We start from the raw sequence: 6,198 nt of genomic DNA, 5'->3' as shown, positions 1-6,198 counted from the left end.
GGAAGAGAAATCTCAAACTGAACTGTGGCGAGTTGAAAGGTGGACAGGAACACATGCACCCCTCCTGCAGAACACACATGACATTCTAGCAGCGGGGTGGGCGTCTTAACCACTCCAAAGGGATTAGCACAGCGTTCGGCCCTGCTTGAGTGAGTTTGGCACAGGCAGATGACTTTTCAAAGAGAGACGTGATCTGTAAGCCTTTCGTTAAGAGTCGGGAACAGCCATTTAGCGGAAGCAAGGCGATGAAGGTTCCTGTCCTTAACTTGGCCTCGTCTACCCCGTGTCATAGCTCCCCCACGGATACCCAGAGGTTCCTTTTCCGTTTCATGCAAGAAAGTAGGGCAGCCGATAAGCATCTTTGTGTCGTAACCAAGGCATTGCTTTTGAAGTTGCTGCTGTCATAGGCAATGCTCCCTCTAAGCGGTGGAGTCTCGTGAGCAAAAATCCTGAGCCACTGGCATTAAAGCTGGGAGCGAGCGATTTGGCTGCTGCATCAATCTTATTTGCTCTGGAGCCGTCCTTCCTGAGCTAAGACAAAAATGTGTGAGCCGGAGGCTAAAGGACTGTGAGCTAGCTCACACTAACTCAGCTTAGAGAGAACACTGGCGATTACAGTAGCCACGGCTTCTTCCACGAGTTTGTTTCCTTGACCGACCTGACCCAATTTCCCAGAATGCTCGACCTCTGGAACGAAAGCCGGTGGTTCGCATTACCTGGGCCCCGTTGGACTCAAATTACCGGAGGAAGAATGGAAGAAACTGCTTCCTTTTTCTTTTGCTAGGGCCCCTGCTTAACAAAGGTTAGTCCTCAAGGGAGGTAGCTTATTATGAGAAACACTTCCTGCACACCTTGAACATCTCGTAGGAGGTTTTTCCTCCTGGTACTCCCTAAGCTTTCCCATATTGTCAATAAAAAAACATTGGATAAGTCTGGGGGATGGGGGGGTGCTTTTATGTTTTCTTCTTCCATGTTTTTCTGCTTTGTGTCCAGACCTTTGCATGTCTAGAGAGATCTTTCCTTTGGGAGTTTAGTGGAAATGTGGGGCTGGGACAACTAAGAGCCAATTTGGTGTCGTGGTTAAGTGTGCGTACTCTAATCTGGGAGAACCGGGTTTGATTTCCCACTCCTCCACTTGCGCCTGGCTGGATGACCTTGGACAAGCCATAGTTCTGATAAGGGCTCTCCTTGAAAAAGAGCAGTTTCTGTCAAGAGCTCTCTCAGCCCCACCTACCTCAAAGGGTGTCTGTTGTGAGGAGGGGAAGGGAAAGGAGTTTGTAAGCCGCTCTGAGACACCTTTGGGTAGTGAAGGGCCATGGGGTATAAATCCAATCTCCTCCTCCACAGCTCAACCACTCTTACAGTAAGGATGTTTCTCCTGATATTTAGCCGGTAATGACTAAATATTTTGCTTTAGTTTGCTTTAGAGACATTCTTCCTGGGCTAAGACAAAAATATGTGAGCTGCGGGCTAAAAAACTGCGGGCCATCTAACACTAACTCAGCTTAGAGGGAACATTGGTCAAGAAGCAGTTTTCTCCAGGCCACTTTGGCCGGGGATCCTGGAGGGTTTTTTTGCCACCTTCAGGGCATGGAGAACGGATGACTGGGGGATGTGTGTGGGGGGAGGTATTTGTGAATTCCCTGCCTTGTGCAGGGGGTTGGACCCTGGGGGGGTCTCTTCCAACCCTGTGATTCTGTGATTCTAACTAATATGTGTGTACGTGCTGTCAAGTCGCTTCTGATGTATGACGACCCTATGAATTAACAGCCTTGCTCCGGTCTTGCAAAATGAGGGCCCTCGAGGCTTCCTTGACTGAGTCAATCCATCTCAGGTTGGGTCTTTCTTTTTTTTCCTGCCGCCTCCAACTTTCCTTGGCTTTTTTGTCTTTTCCAGTCAGTCTTGTCTTCTCATGATATGACCAAGGTACAATAGCTAAGTAATACCTCTTATTAAAACTCTCCCAAGACATTAAAAAAAAAGCACTGAACAATATGCACCATAATTAGAAGTATCAGGACAGTTGATTTGACTAAAAAGAAAACTAGAAAAATGATATTAGGTATCCATCCTTTAAAAGCCTGGGTAAAAAGAAAGAAGAAGAAATTGGATTTATACCCCGCCCTTCATTACCCAGAGGAGTCTCAGAGCGGCTGACAAACTCCTTTCCCTTCCCTTCCCCACAACAGACACCCTGTGAGGTAGGCGGGGCTGAGAGAGCTCTGACAGAAACTGCTCTTTCTTCAAGAACAGCTCTGACAGAACTATGGCTTTCCCAAGGTCATCCAGCAGGTGCAAGTGGAGGAGTGGGGGAATCAAACCCGGTTCTCCCAGATCAGAGTCCGTGCACTTAACCACTACACCAAACTGGATTCATACCCCGCCCTTCACTACCCAAAGGTGTCTCAGAGTGGCTGACAAACCCCTTTCCCTTCCCCTCCCCACAACAGACACCCTGTGAGGGAGGTGGGGCTGAGAGAGCTCTTGACAGAAACTGTTCTTTTTCAAGGACAGCTCTGACAGAACTATGGCTTGTCCAAGGTCATCCAGCAGGTGCAAGTGGAGGAGTGGGGGAATCGAACCCGGTTCTCCCAGATTAGAGTCCGCGCACTTAACCACTACACCAAACTGACTCTCAGAAACATGTAATTTCAGAATGGTAGTTGAAATGCTCACACGGTCCAAAACTCCTCGAAAATGGAAATCCATTGTTATTAGTGATTTATTATTTTATCGGGCTTGTATCCTGCCCTCCCCGCAGGCAGGCTCAGGGCGATAACAATATGCCAATAACAATTAAAACCATTTTAAAAACAACAAAATTTTTAAAAACCCACAATACAATACAATAATTATAAAATTATAGAATACCGTGCAGATGTAATCAATAACTCAGTAGCAAAGATGGAAACTATAGAGTCGATCCCAGGTGGCTGTTCGAACTCCAGGACATTGGTGGGAGGCCAGCTAAGGGAGGGGACACCCGCTAGCTCAACTAAAAGCTCGGTGGAAGAGCTTCGTCTTTCAGGCCCTGCGGAATTGTAATAAATCCCACAGGGCCCCCCGAGCACATATGGGAGCTCATTCCGCCAAGCAGGGGCATGTCTACCATATCAGCCTTCTTTCCCGGCCTCCTCTCAAGTGCTACTTCCCATGTGCAAATCTGTTCTTATTCAAGCCATGGACAACTTTCGGTCCTGCAGTTCCTTAACTGGTGCAACAGAAGAAGAAGAGGAGGAGGAGGAGGAGGAGAGATTGGATTTATACCCCACCTTTCACTACCCAAATGAGTCTCAGAGCGGCTTACAATCTCCTTTCCTTTCCCCTCCCCACAACAGACACCCTGCGAGCAGTGCTCCCTCTAAGCCGTGGAGTCTTGTGAGAAAAAATTCTGCTTTACGAGCTACTGGCATTAAAGATGTGAGCGAGCCATTTGGCTGCTGCATAAATTAGTTTTCTCTGGAGCCATCCTTCCTGAGCTCAGACAAAGATGTGTGAGCCAGAGGTTAAAAAACTGTGAGCTAGGTCACACTAACTTAGCTTAGAGGGAACACTGCCTGTGAGGTAGGTGGAGCTGAGAGAGCTCTTTCAAGAACTGCTCGTGAAGAAGAAGAGATTGGATTTATACCCCGCCCTTCACTACCCAAAGGAGTCTCAGAGCGGCTTACAAACTCCTTTCCCTTCCCCTCCCCACAACAGACACCTTCTGAGGTAGGTGGGGCTTGCCCAAAGTCATCCAGCCAGGTGCAAGTGGAGGAGTGGGGAATCAAACCTGGTACTCCCAGATTAGAGTCCGCACACTTAACCACTACACCAAACTGGCTCTGAGAGAACAGCTCTGAGAGAACTTGTGACTGACCCAAGGTTACACCAGCAGCTGCATGTGGAGGAGTGGGGAATCAAACCTGGCTCTCCCAGGTTAGAGTCCACGCTCCAAACCACTACACCAAGCTGCACCACTCACTTTCCCAAATACAAAGCCCTGTTTTGAGCAGGACACTCCCGAACCCAATAGTCTCCCTCCAAGTTTGATTAGCTGCCCTAGTTGTATAACAAACCCCTTCCAGGTCTTTCAGACTCTTGTGCATCTAGAGAGTCTTTCAGGTGTATAGTTGCCTGTGCTGCCCTTGCTTTTACTGGAGCGGTTGAATTCCCTCTGGATGTCCATGAGCGTCTTGCCTTTTGTCTCTGGGAGGAACCGGAAGATGATGACCCACGAGACTGCGGTGGCGCCCATAAAAACCAGGAAGCAGAAGGTATCCAGGTAGCGGATGAGGTGTGGGAAAACTATCCCGACTAAATACTGTCCTGCCCAGAGGAGAACCGAGGTCACTATTAACGCCGCCGGCCTAGATGACTGCGTGAAGAGTTCCGCTATGACAGGGAGCGTGACCCCAGCCGGCCCTACCGCAAAGGAAACCACGACCAGAAAGATGATGGCCACGTTGCAGTACGGTAACCAGGAGAAGTGATCCTGCAGTGAGAAACTGGCGGTGAGGAGCGCCATGAGCAGCACCATCAGGCCGTAGCCCCACAGGAGCAGCTGTCTCCTGCCGAAATGCTCGATCATGAAGAAGCAAACAATGATGGAACCGAGGTCACAAGCGCCAACTCCGAGAATTACGTAGGGCAAGAGGTCTGGGTCAAACCCAGCGGTGCGGAACACGTCAAAAGAGTAGAAGTAGATGGCGTTGACACCGGCCAGCGGCACCGTAACCGATAGGACCACCATCAAGCACACCTGGCATCGGAGGGCGCGGTCTCTGAAGAGCTCCCAGACAGTCATGATTTTGACTTCTTTCGTGGCCGCCTGCTCCTTCAGCAGCTCGTCCACTTCTGCTTTGTGGTTCCCGTGGCCCCAGAGCCGCTTCATAGCTTTCAAGCATCCTTCCAGATCTCCTTTCTGGATCAAAAGATAGGGTGGCGTCTCGGGGAAGAAGGGGATGGCAACCAGTGGCACCAGTGCCGCAATTCCAGTGCTGGCCAGGAGGAGTGGCCACAGAGATGCTGTCCCTAATAGTTCACGCAGGCCGATCAGTTGCCCTAGGAACTTCCCCAGGTTCGCAAGAAGGCCACTCGTCGCGTTGGTCAGTCCGCGGAACTTCTTGGCGGGGATCTCTCCCAGGTACTGACCTTGGATGCAGGTGCCCAGCCCTCCACCGAAGCCATACAAGAACCGCCCGAGCAGAACCATCTCAAAGGAACCCGCCAGTTTGCTGGTGCCCGTAATCAGTGCTGCCGCCAAGAGGAGAAGGCTGACCAATACGAGACAGTTCCGTTTCCCGTATCTTGAAGACAGATATCCTGAAAGGACGGATCCCGTCACTCCTCCAATGCAGAAGACCGAAACGATGACGGACCACAGGATTGTGAGGCTCTGGTCATCAATGGGAGTGTCATACCTCTCCAGCCAGGTGTCATTGATTAGCTTCTTAATGAACGGGGAAGCAAAGCTGATGACAGAAATCTGGAACCCAAACAAGAAGGTTCCACTCAAGCCCACGACGATGGCCATTTGGAAGACCCTCTGGTGCGAAACCAAGTCGGAGCAAAAGCTGGCCATCTTCGGTCTTTGTCGCCTTTACAGCGTTCTGTCACCTGACGAAAGGGAGCGTTGGCTCTCGAAAGCTCATCCCTTGCAAATAGCGTCGGCCTCTAAGGTGCGATGAGTCTTGAATCCAGCAGCTCTCCGTCAGTATCACTCTGGCTTTAAATTCGACTTTGCCCTGTTTATTTGGCCTCAATTTCTGACCGAGGTCAGTGGATAAAAGTCCATCCTTGCAAAAGAAAGTGTCTCTCGCTTGAGTGCTCTGGTGTAATAACACTGTGGCAGCTGTTGTGTCGCCAAGCTCATTTTAAATAGTAGTTTTCTGTGCTTTTAATGTGGTACTTCTCTGTTGTTTGCTTCCGTTTCATCACAGATCATGGGCCAAAATGGCTGTCTTTCTTGTGGACGAATAGCCAGAGATTTGTGTTCCGTTTGTACACCCAGCACGGAACACAAGGTCTGACTCCAATGAGAATTTCCTAAAAAAACCCCACATTTCTAGCCGTTATATCTTTAAGTTGAGCTAGTGCGGGAAATGCCTGGTGACTCTTGGAATCCTAAGGGATGATAAGAGGTGGTCATAGGGTAGAATTTCAGGATTCAGTACACTTGACTCTTCGTTTGACAGGAACCATATAGCACATTCTATG

The 6,198-nt window shown here is 49.6% G+C and overlaps 1 pseudogene; it reads right to left on the bottom strand.

Moving 5' to 3' along the window:
- Window positions 1-4,072: 4,072 nt before the first annotated feature.
- On the bottom strand, window positions 4,073-5,563 carry LOC107118505 (annotated as a pseudogene).
- Window positions 5,564-6,198: the final 635 nt, after the last annotated feature.

Source organism: Gekko japonicus, unplaced genomic scaffold (assembly GCF_001447785.1).
Source record: "Gekko japonicus isolate JY-2015 unplaced genomic scaffold, Gekko_japonicus_V1.1 scaffold2223, whole genome shotgun sequence".
In the NCBI taxonomy this organism is placed as follows: domain Eukaryota; kingdom Metazoa; phylum Chordata; class Lepidosauria; order Squamata; family Gekkonidae; genus Gekko; species Gekko japonicus.
Note: the sequence above shows the minus strand (reverse complement) of the source record. Positions and strands in the feature narration are given on the sequence as shown.